Source organism: Chenopodium album, chromosome 3 (assembly GCF_948465745.1).
Source record: "Chenopodium album chromosome 3, dcCheAlbu1.1, whole genome shotgun sequence".
Classification (NCBI taxonomy): Eukaryota; Viridiplantae; Streptophyta; class Magnoliopsida; order Caryophyllales; family Amaranthaceae; genus Chenopodium; species Chenopodium album.
In genome coordinates this window covers 41,790,478-41,806,013 of record NC_137836.1, presented here as the reverse complement: position 1 = coordinate 41,806,013, position 15,536 = coordinate 41,790,478, and the positions used below count along the sequence as shown (strand labels likewise).

Genomic DNA, 15,536 nt, shown 5'->3' with positions numbered 1-15,536 from the left:
AAATATTTTAATCTGATTTTTATTGGGTTGGAAATTAGAATTCAAGATATTTCTATCGACATATTATATGTTTTATTTAAACTTATGGATCAAAAGATATGATAAAAACAAAATCCGCAAAAACTGTTGTCCATCGATTTTTATTTCGATTAAAATTCGGATTCTTTTATTTATTCTTCGACCATATTTTTTCTCTATAAATAGAGGTCATATCTCCCCCTTTTCAATCACCATTTCTCATAAACTCTCAAACAAAACTCTCTAATTCTCTTCTCTCCCTAAGCTAAGGCTTATTCTCTCTCCCTCTTTCTAACCTAGCCTTTTACAAACACAATTCCTAACACATTAGATCTAAACACACCTAGCCAAGTTCGAAGTTGCCTTCGCCCTAGAAGTGAAAGGTTTGATTTCTGAGGGTTTGGTCCCAAATCTCTCTTTCAATTATTTAATTTAATTCTTTACTTTTATTATTTTCCTTGAAGTTACTAACGTGTGTATTTTATTATTAGAAATAGATACGAGGCATCCAAGTAAGTGATTTAATTGCTTTATTGATATTGTGATATAGAAATCATGCTTAGATTATTATTTTGATTCCTAGAATCATGTTAGGATGTTTTATTCCTAGTATTATATTTAGGGTAAAGAATAAGTTTCTTAAATCAATTATGATTTCTACGATGCTTCCTATTTTCTTTCTTAATAGCATGTTAGTATCATGTTAGGGTTAAAGCTTTGATTTTTATTGCTTAGTGACATGCTAGTGTTTGTCATTAATCTTCTTATTATCACGCCTAGGATCTTGCTATTAATATTATGCTTTAACATGATTAATTTAATTATTATTATTATTATGATTATTATTATGATTATTTTGATTATTATTATGTTGCTTGATATATATTTATTGTTATTACTTGATCACACCTTTATGCGTGTTTAAAGGAAATTTGTACTTGTAATCACGCTTAATAAGATAATTAATAATCTTGTTTAGGGTTAATATGATTATAATTCAAGTGAACCCCAACAATAGAATTGTTTGTGCATTAATATTCAAACAACATAGATAAATAGGTTTAGGGTTAATCCTACTGATTACATGTTAGTTAGAAAGCGCACATGAATACGAGAAGAATAAAGTAGAGGTCTATTTTTAGGGCAGGTTAAATCACTTTTGGGTTGGATTTGTACCTTCATCCCCGAACTTCCAGTCATGGTTCCAGACCTATTGGAGTTAACGATCTCTTGGATCGTTAAGGGGTGTAATCTTCACCCCGTGAACGGTTTACAAGTTCCTAAAACTTGTTGGCGACTCTTTTGCTTTAGCTTCCTTTCCTTTTGATGCCACCGTACTTTAGTGTATGATCACAGTGGGATTAAAGTTTAGGGTAATGCTTGAAATATTCCCTACAGTTTTTTGGCGACTCCACTGAGGAGGATTCCTAGTTTAATTCCTAAAATTTATTTTTGCAGTTTTTAGAATGAGTGGATGAGACTCAATAAGTTCTAAGTATTTCATGTGCGTAATTTTGATTAACATTATTGTTTTATGCATAAAAAAGGTTTTCATTGGAAAGACCATCCGTAATGAGTAAAAAACATAGGATTTTTACACGTAAGAAATTTGAGGAATATCTTTCACAACTAGAATCGAAATAATGCTGCGAAAAATTGGAAAATTTTAAGAACACACACAGGTGCTAAGGCATGTAGGAACTGGCGTCTAGAAAACAGAGCCTGTCGCCAAAGATATGGCTCTGTCGCCAGGCGACAGGGCTAATATCCCGGCGACAGTCCTTGTTAGCTAGTGCTGCGTTCTTCCAATACCGAGCCAGAATTATGCGTTCTTGTTTCGACCAGTTCTAACATTGTTGGCTCGATTCTACTTCATGATTGAGTTTTTTTCACTTTTCTAAAACCCATATGTGTTCTACATATGTACATAAACCTCTGGGAATTCATGCTCCATCTACGTGATTGAACGCTCTGAGCAACAAAGGGTACATCCGAGAATGTTGAATTCACCAAACCATGGAAGCGAGTTTAACTCGCGGGGTCCCATCCACTCGCGCCAACCCTTCCAAAGGTAAGGCTTCCGCGCGGTGCATCTGGACTCATATCCATGGACCCTATTTGACTAACCCATATCCTTGAACTTTAGAGAACTAGAGCCATGGTTAGGTTGCAAACTCATTGCATCATGTTGTAACTACTTGACTACTTGTGCATCTCTTACTTGTGCATACTTACATGTGACTAAACTAACCGTTTGGTTTGACTTGTGTTTGTAAATAAGTCTTAATAAAATAACCAATGACTAAAGGGCTTTTGTTAATTAATTGATTAATTAATTTGAGGCTTTAAGCTAAAAAAAATATACCTTAAATCGAGTCATAGTTCCTTTAAGTCAACCCGGATTTTTATTCCCATATACTACACAAACCTCAACTTGATTTTGTCATATCCGGAGTTATAGAAAGAACTACAAGTCGTGCATCCTATGGATCAGTAGCCCCGAGTTATATCTGTAATTTGGCGTTGGTTTCGTCCCAATCAGAGTCACAGATTGAAAGTTATGACTAAAATACCACAACCTGTCCAGTTTAATGCATATACATGAAGTCTTAACTTAGTATTTGCTTGAATCTAGTCACATTGTCTAGTCATATGGTCATGACACAAGTCTTAAAATGTCATCTACACTCACTAGTCGTAGCACACACTTTGTGTATATGTCACTATAACCATGTCTTAGAATCATGCATGAGTCGGTTTTTTCCATCATTTGAGTTGGGGGTACATTCTATTCCTAATTTTTTTTCAAATCTCTCCATCTACATCATCTTTCCATTTTCTACATGCTTTCTCCATATCACAACCTTCATTCTTCCTACCTTCTTCACTCCATGGATGTTGAATCGAGTTTGAGTCATGTCATTGACCAAAAAAAAAAAAAAAAAAAAGAGGGTAATGATGAAACAAATGCACAAGGCAAGCTTCTCACCAAGATTTCATGCTTTCTTCTTCTTTTTTTTCAAACCCTTTCCCCAATAAGTCTATCATAGGCACCCTTCATCCTCCTTGAATTTATTTCTTAGAGTTTGATTTTTACCATTCACTTTTAATAAAGTGAGCATTTATTTCCTTGCATATGATCATTTCATTTCATTTAATAAAAATAATTAAAAAAAAAATCGAACTAAGCACAAGGTATACTAATGATTTGAGGCACCCCTTGTAGCCACATCATATCACCTTTCACCTTTCAAATATGCAATCCTTTCTTGATAAACCACTTTAAGCCTCGTCTAACGATTGACCTTTCTTTCTTCAACCCACATCTACCTAACCTTGGAATGGGATGGTGTGTAACTTATGCAATTTTCAAAGAACAAAAGCTTGAGTGAATCAAAAGATTAAACTTCAAATAGCAATAAATAAAAAATAACAATAAAAGTGTACAAAAGGGCAAGTGTTCCAATGTCTTTGATATGAAAATGTCTTTGATATGAACACGTCTCAGATTGAGTCTCTTATCGAGTGCTCGGTACCGTGCCTGAGAAACATGAATGTCAAGTGAGTGATAGGCCTCATGATCGGGATTGCCCACACTTATAAAAAAAGGTTCTTAATAAAAAAAATGCAAAAACAAAAAAGAAAGAGAGATAAAAAAGAGTTAAAAACCTCAAGCATAATATTACAAAGATTCAAAAGCAAGGTTGCACACGTTGGGGGCTTATCTAGGGTCTTGAGCCTTTATCCCTTTCTTCTTCAAACCTTTAGCCTAACCACATTGCAACCCTTCAAAAGACTTTTTTGAGGTATACACACTTGTGCGAGGTTCGGCTAAAGCTATGTTCGTCCTGATTCCTAACGGATACGTAGGCAACCTCACATCGAGGTGCGACCGTGATAAACATGCATTCATATTAACATTCACACACTCACACCATGATCATCTCAAAGGATCTCCAATGCTCATCCCTATTCATTTAGACCTAGACTTGGGGTCTTTATCCCTACATCATTAGCCTACCTAGCTTAAGAGTCACCATTATTTGAATCTTTTTAATATATTTTTCTCTCACACTTAGCCCTTGCGGCCTAACTTTAGTGTCACTTTCACACACATCACAGATATATGACCAAATATAGTCCTTCCTTTAGGTACCCTTTGTTATGAAATCTTAACACAACGCTGAAAGCATGCCTTGTCACATCACTCATCATTGCATAACGAAGTATGAAGTGCTTAGCCTCCGTGCCTAAGTTACCTAAATACTTCCATTATCAAGTCAGCTAAGATAGCCTAAGATGAATTGTTCCTTGCATCTTAAGAAACAGCATCAAACACATATATTTGACTAAGCTTATTCAACATGCACTTTCAAAAACTTCGCTTCTTTCGTTTTCCGCATCTTTCTTTTTCGGGAGAAAGTCGGTACCCTCCATAAAAATGACGGAAAATTTTTGCTTTTTTGCATTTTCAAGTCGTACGATAACATTACAATGCACACACGAGTCATGTACACATTGAGTCATGTCGTGTTATCACATCGAGTTAAGTCTACGCACACACGAGTCACATGAAGTGAGTCGTCATACCTTGAGTCATTTCAAGTCAATGAGTCAAGCAACACTAAGTCTTAGGTCAACCCTAAAGAAAGATAAGCAAAGTCCTATAGTCCAAAATATAAATGCAGGTACATTCCATCGAGCAAGAACATTCCTGGAAATCTTTAAAAAGCCGCGAACAAAAACTTGACTCCAGCGTCAGACGACAAGGCTGTCGCCTGGCGACAGAGCGAGAACGCGGCGACAGAGTCTTCCAGCAAGCGTCGGTGTAGCGACGAGATGCGTGGCCCCCATATTAAATTATGCGGATCTCATACAACAATTTCGGGTTCCTTGGTATGCCAGTTAGCCCCTATAAGCAATTTGAAATGATTAGTAGTCGGCTCGATTACAATCGCAGTAAGTGATTGACCTGAAGATGATCGTCTCACTTAGCTTAAGCGCCTAAGCATTGGCTCATTACAAGCACCAAAGCATCAGTTCAAAAGCAAGCCCTTATATGACAATTTTTCCAAGATTGGATTGTCATCCCCAACTGACAATATTTCCAAATATGGATTATCGAACATCTTCTTCAACGACAATTTTTCCAAGATTGGATTGTCATCTCTAGCAAAGTTTCCAAGCGTGGATTGTCGTGCTCCTTCTCTGTTTGGCAAATTTTTCCAAAATTTGGATTGTCATCGATGGCAAGTTTTCAGAGATTGGATTGTCATACACCCAGTTCACTATGGCAAAATTTCCCAAAGGATTGTCGTGGTCTCTACTCATAATAAATTTCGGCAAAGGTTCCTCAACGTTGATTGTCATTCATTTCAGTAAGTGGCAAATTTTCCTGAAGTGGATTGTCGGTCAACTCTTTTTTGCAAATGTTCCAAGACACGGATTGTCAATAGTGGCAATATTTTCCTAAACGGATTGTCGCATAGCATTGGCAAATTTCCAAGGTGGATTGTTTTCAAGAGTTATATTCCAAGATGTGGATTGTCGATCGTAGCAAGGTTCTTATAACAGATTGTTACGAACCATTGTAAACTTTTCCAAAATATTGGATTTTGGCAATTTTTCTGAGACACGGATTGTCGCTTCATCGTAGCAATATTTCCAAGGACGGATTTAGACGTGGCATTGACAACTTTCCCTAAATCGGATTGTCATACATCATACAAGAGTTGTGTTCGCAACTATTCCCAAAGAAAAGAGGATTGTCATCACCCAAAACATCAACAGAAAAGTTCAAGCGAGTTTTAAAGGCCAACAAGTGTTGGTCGTCGGTAATTTTCTTCAGAATATTATCGCAACGACTGAGGAGGAATTCAAGCGAAGATATCTTTGACATCATTCCCTAGCTTGTGGAGGGTTGTCACAAACAACTGAGGATGGCTTTAGGAGAAGAAATCTTCGATCATGTTCCCTGGCTTGCGGAAGATGGTCACAAGGCGGTAGAAAGGTCGTTTCAGGCGAAGCAATCTTCGATAGTGCTCTCTGGCTTGCAGAAGACTATCACAGCAGAAATTGGAGGCAGTTACAGGCGTAGCAGTTTTCAGGCGGCATCCCCTAGATTGAGGAAAATCGTCAAAACTCTTTGTTTAGAGACGCGTGGACATAATAAACAAAACAAATCCATTGTTCAGAGACGAGTGAACACCAAAACAACAAGATGGCGTTCCCTAGCTTGTGGAAGGTAGTCAGAACATCAAATGCGACAGACCGGTTACCTCCAGAGACGTGTGCTCGACGGTGCAAGATACGCGTTTCTTAACTCTCTTAAATGTTTGACTAACGCTAGTTTTCAGATATCGGCGTTACAAGGATGATTTAAGATTGTAGAACGTTCTGAATCATTCTTCGTCCCTATCGCTACTTTGACTTTTTTTTTCGAAACTTGCGTTTCTCCAAACTTAGTCAAAATGGGGGCTTCTGTAGACACCCATTTGTGTCTCCCCAAAAACAAACCCAGTAATGAATACCTTTCATGTAATTTGATTATCAAATGAGGTAAAAGTGTGAAAAGTCTAGTGATGAGGATGTTTTTATTAAAATATCTCTTCTTTCTGTTTTTGAAAATATTTCTTTTCTTACCCTATTTTTGAAATACGTGCATTCATGTTTATTTTTGTCCATGATATGGGTCCAATAATAGTGTAGTTGGATGGGGTTTGAAAAGAGCTTTCCAACGATATATTATAAGCCCAATTCCAATGAATAATGAAGAAGTTATGGCAAAAATACTAAACTGGGTACAAACCGGTTTTTACCTACGGCCCAATGATCATGTTGAGGGTCCAAAGGTCTAATCCTATTCCTAAACTAATTAGGATTAATTAGAAGCTTCTATAATTTTCTAAAAGATGTTAATTATCCTTTTTGAAAAGATAAGATTAAAGGATTTGAGTTAAATAAAAACTTTCCTTTTTTTAAACTTTCTTTTTTTTAAATCCTAACTATATTCGAATTTAAAGATGTTCAAAGACAGTCAGATATTATTTTGGTGCCTCAAAATATTTATCAAAATCTTATATGGTTGGATATATCTTGAAATTATCTTACCAATGATATATTATAATATTAAATCCGAGCTATAACGAAAAAGATATTAATGGAATATGAAACTCTATCCAAAACTGACACCGTCCTACTATTTCGGCCATATCTTTTTTTATACAAAATATTTTAATCTGATTTTTATTGGGTTGGAAAGTAGACTTCAAGATCTTTCTAAAGACATATTATATGTTTTATTTGGACTTCTGGATCAAAAGATATGATAAAACCAAAATCCGCAAAAGCAGTTGTCCATCGAGTTTTATTTTGATTCGAATTCGGATTCTTTTCTTTAATTTATTCTTCGACCCTCTTTTTTCTCTATAAATAGAGGTCATATCTCCCCCTTTTCAATCACCAATTCTTATCAACTCTCAACCAAAACTCTATAATTCTCTTCTCTCCCTAAGCTAAATCTTATTCTCTCTCCGTCTTTCTAGCCTAGCCTTTTACAAACACAATTCCTCACACATTAGATTATAGACACACCTAGCCAAGTTCGAAGTTGCCTTCTCCTAGACGTGAAAGGTTTGATTTCTGAGGGTTTGGTCCCAAATCTCTCTTTCAATTATTTAATTTAATTCTTTACTTTTATTATTTTCCTTGAAGTTACTAACGTGTATATTTTATTATTAGAAAGAGATACGAGGCATCCAAGTAAGTGTTTTAATTGCTTTATTGATATTGTGATAAAGAAATCATGTTTACATTATTATTTTGATTCCTAATATCATGTTAGGTTGTTTTATTCCTAGTATCATGTTTAGGGTAAAGAATAAGTTTCTTTAATCAATTATGATTTCTACGATGCTTCCTATTTTCGTTCTTAATAGAATGTTAGTATCATGTTAGGGTTAAAGCTTTGATTTTTAATTGCTTAGCGACATGCTAGGGGTTGTTATTAATATTGTTAGTATCATGCCTAAGATCTTGCTATTAATATTATGCTTCAACATGATTTATTTAACTATTATTATTATTTTGATTATTATTATATTATGTTGTTGTTGTTGTTGTTGTTGTTGTTGTTGTTGTTGTTGTTGTTAAAAGTCATACAACCTACAATAAATTAGTGGGAAGCCGAGATACAATATGGGCCCCCACTCCTCTAAATATAGCAAAGCCTACCCTAGTGAATATGTGAGCTGCAGCACGAGCCCCAATGTCTTGCGTCATTGAGAACCTTTGAATCCGCTTCAGCAACGCAACAGCCTCCATCTCTAAATCCCCAAGCGAAGAAAAGGAGAAGGGAATGAAACCATATCCAATCGCCATACAACGAGCTTCATACTTAACCCGCTTCCGATGAGCCGCATCAGCCACAACCCGTCCCGGAACAAAGTCAGATAGCCCTGTCTGTGTCAAAGGAGAAGACCCTGTGAAGTCGACACATACATCACGACCACGATCCCATGAATAAAGTAACACATCGACAGGTCTGAGGGCCCCGTCATTCCCTCCAGACAATCCTATGTCAACTTCCTTTCTTGCTGAAATCCCAGATCTGTAGCAAATATCAACAAATGTATCCCGAACAACATTGTGCCAATGTTTAATACCAACAATGCCAGCACACGACACCGCATGGTCACCGAATACATCCCCAGTAAAAACCCGAGAGCAAGCAGAGCACGGTGTCGAGACAGAGAACAATGGAACACCCATCCGATAACACAGCACACATCGGTAGGTCTTAGCGTTCATCGTCTGACCCAATCCAGAAATAGGGACTGCCCGAAGCCAAGAAGAGGTGTGATCACCCTGCTGCGACTTCCACAATGTCGACTGCTGATGAGACAAAGAAAAGGTGAATTCTGCCGAAGCGGTAACCTTTGTGAAATATATATCTGCCATTTTCTTCATGAGTTTAGGGGCAGCGACCTCATAAGGATTACCTAAAATGTCAGACTCAACCGTTCCAGTAAATAAACTCAACGCATCCTTAAAAGCTTGACCAAGACCCACAATACTAGTACGACGCAGAAGCTGCGTTTGCAACCCAGTAGACTGCAACCGGGAAGCAAGAAAAGCATAGTGACGAACATCACCTGCGGAGTAAACACCAAGCCCTCCAAACGCAAATGGTAAGGTGGCAAGCCGCCACTGCCAATCACCAAACCCGGGCCCCGAAGCAGTAACAATACGCTCCAAGGAAGATCGAAGAGCCTCCTCGAAAACGCGCTGAGCCGCCTCAAATGCACCTGGAGGACAAGTACGCAAGGAAAAGTAGAGTTTAGAAACTCCAGTACATGCCCTAAGTAACAACAGCTCACACTGAGGATCATCCAGCATAGCAACCTTATCCATAAGCGCAATGGTCTTGGTCACCCTCTGCATCACAAGCTCGCCACTAAACCCGGAATCAGAACTAACAGGACCACCAAGCAGCTTATCACCATGAAATGGTCGAGCAATAGAAGGGGGAAAAACACCCACAAGTCTGCTACGAGGGTCTTCTGTAGGCCAGAAAACTTCAGTTTTTTCCACATTGTGATGCAACCCAAAACGAGGTCCTTCCTCCATAATCAACTGTAGAACCTTCCCTACCACCAAAGTGTCTCCAATAATAGTGCCGTCATCCAAATATCATGCCTGAAGACATACCTCAAAAGCATCTTTGATTTTAGACACAAGAGGCTGTAAAACAAAAGAAAAAATGAGAGGACCAAGGGGATCACCCTGCTGCACCCCCTAAGATGACCATAAGGTGTGGTCCCCATAATACAATCTGGCTGGATTAGAGTAGCAGAAATCAACCCACCGCGAAATACCCGGACAACGACGACGGACTTGACGTAACATGACCGTACGATCAACTAGATTGAAGGCATTTTGAAAATCCACCAACAACATAGAAAGACCAACGTCAGAACCACGATCCTCAATCAACCGATTCACAGCATGAAGAATAGCCTCACCCCCTGAAGAAACCCCAACGCCAAATTGAAGACCATCAAAGTAACTGCCCAAAGACTGGCCAACCATAACAGCACCGACCTTCGAAACCAAACGTCGCCAAACAGTACCCACAGCTATAGGACGTATACCACCACCGGGCTTGATAAGTGGTGTGAGAGGTGCACTAGCAATATACTCTCCTAACTCCATATGACATCTGCCAGCAAGAAAGAGATTAACCACCCCGGAAATATAGGCAACCAACTCATCTGAGACAACCACAGCAGAACCACTCAAGCAATCCATAAGGTGCTGAGCACGTAAACCATCCCTACCACAAGAAGTACCACGCGGAAAACTCTTAATCCGATCTAAAACAACAGCAGAAGTAGCAACTAGATGAAGTTGATCAACCGGTATATTAGTAGGCAAGGATGGAGCTGGAAAAGAAGGGAATTTATACTTGTAATCACGCTTAATAAGATAATTAATAATCTTGTTTAGGGTTAATATGATTATAATTCAAGTGAACGCCAATAATAGATTTGTTTGTGCATTAATATTCAACTAAAATAGATAAAAAGGTTTAGGGTTAATCCTAATTATTGCATGTTAGTCAGAAAGCGCACATGAATACGAGAAGAATAAAGTAAAGGCCTATTATTAGGACAGGTTCAATCTCTTTTAGGTTGGATTTGTACCTTCATCCCCGAACTTCCAGTCATGGTTCCAGACCTATTGGACACTAGTACAAAACTAACCTTAAGTAACACCCAAAAAGTGTTACATAATGTGGTAAAAGTGTTATTATAGACAATAGGTAACACTTTATTGGGTGATACTTCCACCCATGTTACCTAAGGTCTTATGTAACACTTTGGGTAACATATGGTAACACTTTCAAAAGTGTTACTATAAACCCTCTTATGTATTACTTTTTATATAATTAGTATCATTTTTAAAATGTTACTTTTTATATCTTATGTAACACTTACTTATCTTAGGTAACATTTTTCAATCATATAGTATCACTTTATCCGACATTATGTATCACTTTTTCGAACTAATATAACACTTTGTTGATTATTAGGTAACATTTTTTAATCATCTTTTGACATATAGTATCACTTTATTAGACATTATGTATCACTTTTTGCAAACTAATGTATCACCTTATTAATTAATATGTATTATTATTATTATTATTATTATTATTATTATTATTATTATTATTATTACTATTATTATTACTATTATTATTATATATTATTATTATTATTATTATTTAAAATATTCAATTTTTAGATTTTTAAAAATAAGTATTATATTAACATATACAACTACAAATGTGAAATTAATATATATGAGAGAATAATTTGAATTGGTATTATTTCATAGTTTCATTACAAAAAAAAAAAAAAAAAAAAAAAAAAAAAAAAAAAAAAAAAAAAAAATCCATGAACACCAATTTTTTTTTATTTGTCTAAATAATCTAAACAAAAAGAAAGTCAAATTCAGTCACTAAACAACCAAATTACAAAATACTCCGTAGAAAGAGAAAAATAACAGTCATTCCAGTAGCAAGCAGTCACCACGTACTAGACCAATCGTAATAGCAGCTAGCAACTGCTAGCGGTAATATAAAACAACAGCAGCTAGCAGTAACAGCGAACAACAGAAGCTAACAGTACCAGCAGCAAGCAGCAGACATCAGTACTAGCAGTTTACAGTAGCAGAAGCTGTTTACAGCAGCAGAAGCTGTTTAAGCAGCAGAAGCAGTTTACAGCAGAATACAACAGCAGACAGTAGTAATAGCTGCAATAGTGACAGCAGTAACAGTGAGAGCAACAACAACACTAGATGTCTGCTACAAATTCTTTAAGGGAAGCCAATAATGTTGATTTAGAACTAAAGTCAACTGACACAATGAGAAATAAAGAAATAGTTAGCAGCCAAGAATAAAAGGCTTTAACAATCTAAAGAGGTAAGAACACATTATGCCCTTGATTTGCAACAAGTAAACCAAAATCAGCTATAATAAAGTTTGAACATATCATACAAAAGACCTCAAAATAATAACACATGCACTTTAAACTATAAATAAAGCAAAAATCTCACAAACTGGAAGTCTTAACATAATAATCAATTCATAACAATGTGTATTTAGAGAAGATTAAAGGATTCAAAACTTCAGATTTAATCTTAAAAACTGTAATGTAATCATAAAAGGATTTAACAACACTTTGAGTAATTTTTTTTCTTCATTCTATATACCTTCTCTACTTCCTCCATTTATATTCTTCCGCCATGCAAGAAAATTAAAGCAACTTATCTGCAAATAGAGCATACATAATATATGTTGGGATCAAATTCTTTGAGCCTAAATTTGCAAGAGCCATTAATGTTAATTTTGAGCTATTTGGCTTAATTTCTTAGAGCCTAAGTATTGTAGGATTAATTAAAAGTAGACTATTAATGTTAATTTTGAGCTATTTGGCTTAATTTCTTAGAGCCTAATTTAAGTTTGCAAGAGCCATTCAAATCAAACCATTGTAACACATAACTAAAAAAAATGATATGAGCGTGTGTAACTTATTTATAGATTAAATTATGATATATTATTGCTGACGTATAGAGTGAAATTCCAATAATACAGCATATGAATGTTATTTTACTACTGCCACATCGCCAATATCTATCTAAAAAGGTGAAATTTTCTTTTAAGTTAAAAAAAATCTATCAAACTGACCAAGATTCGTAAGTGTATAGATGATAATACGAAGGGAGCTATTGTCAAAACAACAAATTAATGTCATACAATTAAACTTCTATAAATTAAGAACAACATACAATAGAAATATAACTAATAAAAAAAGACCTTAAGAATGGGGGAAGTAGCAGTCACATTGGTGGTGTTACCAATTTGTTTAGCTAGGCAGGCCATATAAGAGAAATCTCCCTCACCAACCGCAAGTATCCTCTGCTTGCTCCTGTCATGCATTTTTGTTTATCAGTTTAGTCACTGATAATAATTTGGTTTTCCCTAAGTATTCACTGCCCTTTATCTATGCGTCCCAAAATTTGTTTTAGGCACTGGATATTTATTCTTATCGATCATAACCACTAATATACATAAGAGCTTGTGGCAGTTGTAAAGATCCGTTTTTCAATTTCCTCTTCAAAGTAGTGGAAGTTTTAATTATATACTGTCAAATGGATTAGTCACTCTTATTTCTAGGAACATGACTGTTAAGAGGACAGAGAAAATCTTTGAAATAGAGAAAGAAGAAGTACCTGCTATAGTGAATGTGACTATGGTGACAACAAAGATGATGTTGAAGAGGTGCTTAGGGTGCTTCAGATCTCCATCAGACAGAGAAAGATGAAAAGTTATGCCAAAGTAACTAATAGTCGTAGAAATGAAAAAGGTAAATAAAGAAGTAAACTCATATGCTTTACACGTGAGGGTAAATACGTAAATAAACTTTTTGAGGGGTATTAAAGTCCTCACACTTTTCATAAGAGAAAGCTTATACTTTTTATAAGGTAGGGAAAAGTTACTTATATTGATGAGGGGCTATTGATACTTAAGTGTTTGGGATTTTGTTTCTACATTTCACACCACCCTGCATTACATTATCTGATTTAGAGTACCTATATAGCTTCTGAACTGTTAAGTTGTGATGTGCATTGAAACACAAGAGAGATATTGATTAATTTAAGCATCACTTACCCAAAGACCAAATCCGAACAAGATTTTTCAATATAATAAGCCCATATTTGTGTTTGACAATGCATATCCTTAGCTTATAAATAACTTCCATATAGCTATTGTAAGTCACTAAGTTGTAACAAAAGAATTCTCACACCAACATAAATACAACAGTTCCAAGAATCAAGAGACACCTACCTGATCCATATAAAATCCACCCAACTTTCTTAAATCATGAGATGACAGCCTTAGCAGTCCTAGATGCATCCTTTTTCGTTGGCTTGATGAGACTCCATGACCATTAAAACACAACGTATCAGTCATATTTAGGAATTCAGCAGATAAACCATGCCATCTAACCCAAATTAATGACTCAAACTCATAATGGGCAGACAGCAAAACCATATAAAGAAACACTGCTTAATTACGTTCAAATTGGTAATCACATATGAGTTTTACATATATCAATATATAAATAATTGTTGTTCCACAATTATCAATATATATAATTATTCATAGCAATTAACAGAAGATGCAATACCCCAAAGATAGATTGTATTAATATTAAGTGTGAACTCAACACAATTTCCTTCTTTCAAGAGGAAGGAATTCTCTTCCAAAACTTCTACTTACAACTTTTCCGAATGAGCTTACATTCTTACTACCCTTCCCTCCCTTCTATTTATTATAATATTCCCTCATAACAAACTAATAGTGATAACAAAACTAAACTCCCCCATATTAGTTAATTATTCTTCCTCTAACAAATCTAGTAACAGTTTTCCACATCAGCTAACAAGTTGCATCAAATTGCTGCTGGTTTGGGATTTATCTCAATTAGTTAGAAAACTTTTATTTATGGATGAACATACTAATAACATCAACATTTTCGATTCATGTTTTTAAAGATTAAATTTAAACAATAATAGCCAAAGGTAAAAATAACTTAAAACAATTGAAACTGCAAATTAGTAAACATTCAATCATCTATTTCTGATTATTCATCAAAGGCAAATTATATGGAAACACAAATTTAATAATCGAAATCATAAAAATTTATCCAAAAAGTTAGAAAAATTTCCTCTTGGAGTCTGAAATCTACCGCAATGGTAATTCATATGCATATTTCGAACACCTAGGGCGGTAAAAATCAAGTTTACACGCAATAGTTCAATAGAAAATTAATTATAAGCAATAGTTTAATATTATAATCGAGTTTAGAAGAACGCTAAATTGAATATACTTACAATTAAATTAAGAATAAACCCTAGATTACGAAATTGAGATTCGATAATTGCATAAAGAGTCAACTAGTTATCCGAGAGAATTCATCTCAATGGATATCAAAATTGGCCTCAATTGATTTCAGAAGTCGCCCCAAAGGAGAACGTTGAGTGCGCTTGAATGGGAAAGAATGAGAGACGAGGAGATGTATGTGTCGGAAGGGGACTTCGGTGGAGGAGGGCTCTGGTGGAGGAAGGCTATAGTGGAGCACCGTGAGGAGGGCGGTTACGGTGGAGGGGGATTGTGGTGAAGGACGTAGTGCTAAGAGGAAGCTAATGAAGAAACGAATCGAAATGCCAAAATAAGTTTAGGGAGGTAATGAAGAAAGGTCGTTTGTTTTAAATGGTACCTTTACTTAGTGAGCAATACTTAATACTGTATCAAAGTGGTACAATAGAGTGTTACTTAATATCAAAATGTTACAGTAAAGTGTTACTTAATATCAAAATGTTACAATCCAATGTTACCTAATGTTAAAGTGTTAAAGTAGTGTTACTTATAAATAAGTTCAGTTTCTAGC

At 35.7% G+C, this 15,536-nt stretch overlaps 1 long non-coding RNA gene across 4 annotated transcripts; it reads right to left on the bottom strand.

The window, feature by feature from the left end:
* Positions 1 to 11,235: 11,235 nt before the first annotated feature.
* LOC145613515 (uncharacterized) lies at positions 11,236 to 15,330 on the bottom strand. 4 transcript variants are annotated; one of them, XR_014106978.1, is made up of 6 exons: positions 14,980 to 15,330; positions 13,931 to 14,022; positions 13,315 to 13,383; positions 12,899 to 13,010; positions 12,295 to 12,352; positions 11,236 to 11,835 (listed from the first exon to the last, which is right to left on the bottom strand). It is a non-coding gene; the product is annotated as an uncharacterized LOC145613515 (long non-coding RNA). The 4 variants fall into 4 exon arrangements; XR_014106976.1 differs by having other exon boundaries at positions 11,236 to 12,352; XR_014106974.1 differs by lacking the exon at positions 12,295 to 12,352 and having other exon boundaries at positions 11,236 to 11,938.
* Positions 15,331 to 15,536: the final 206 nt, after the last annotated feature.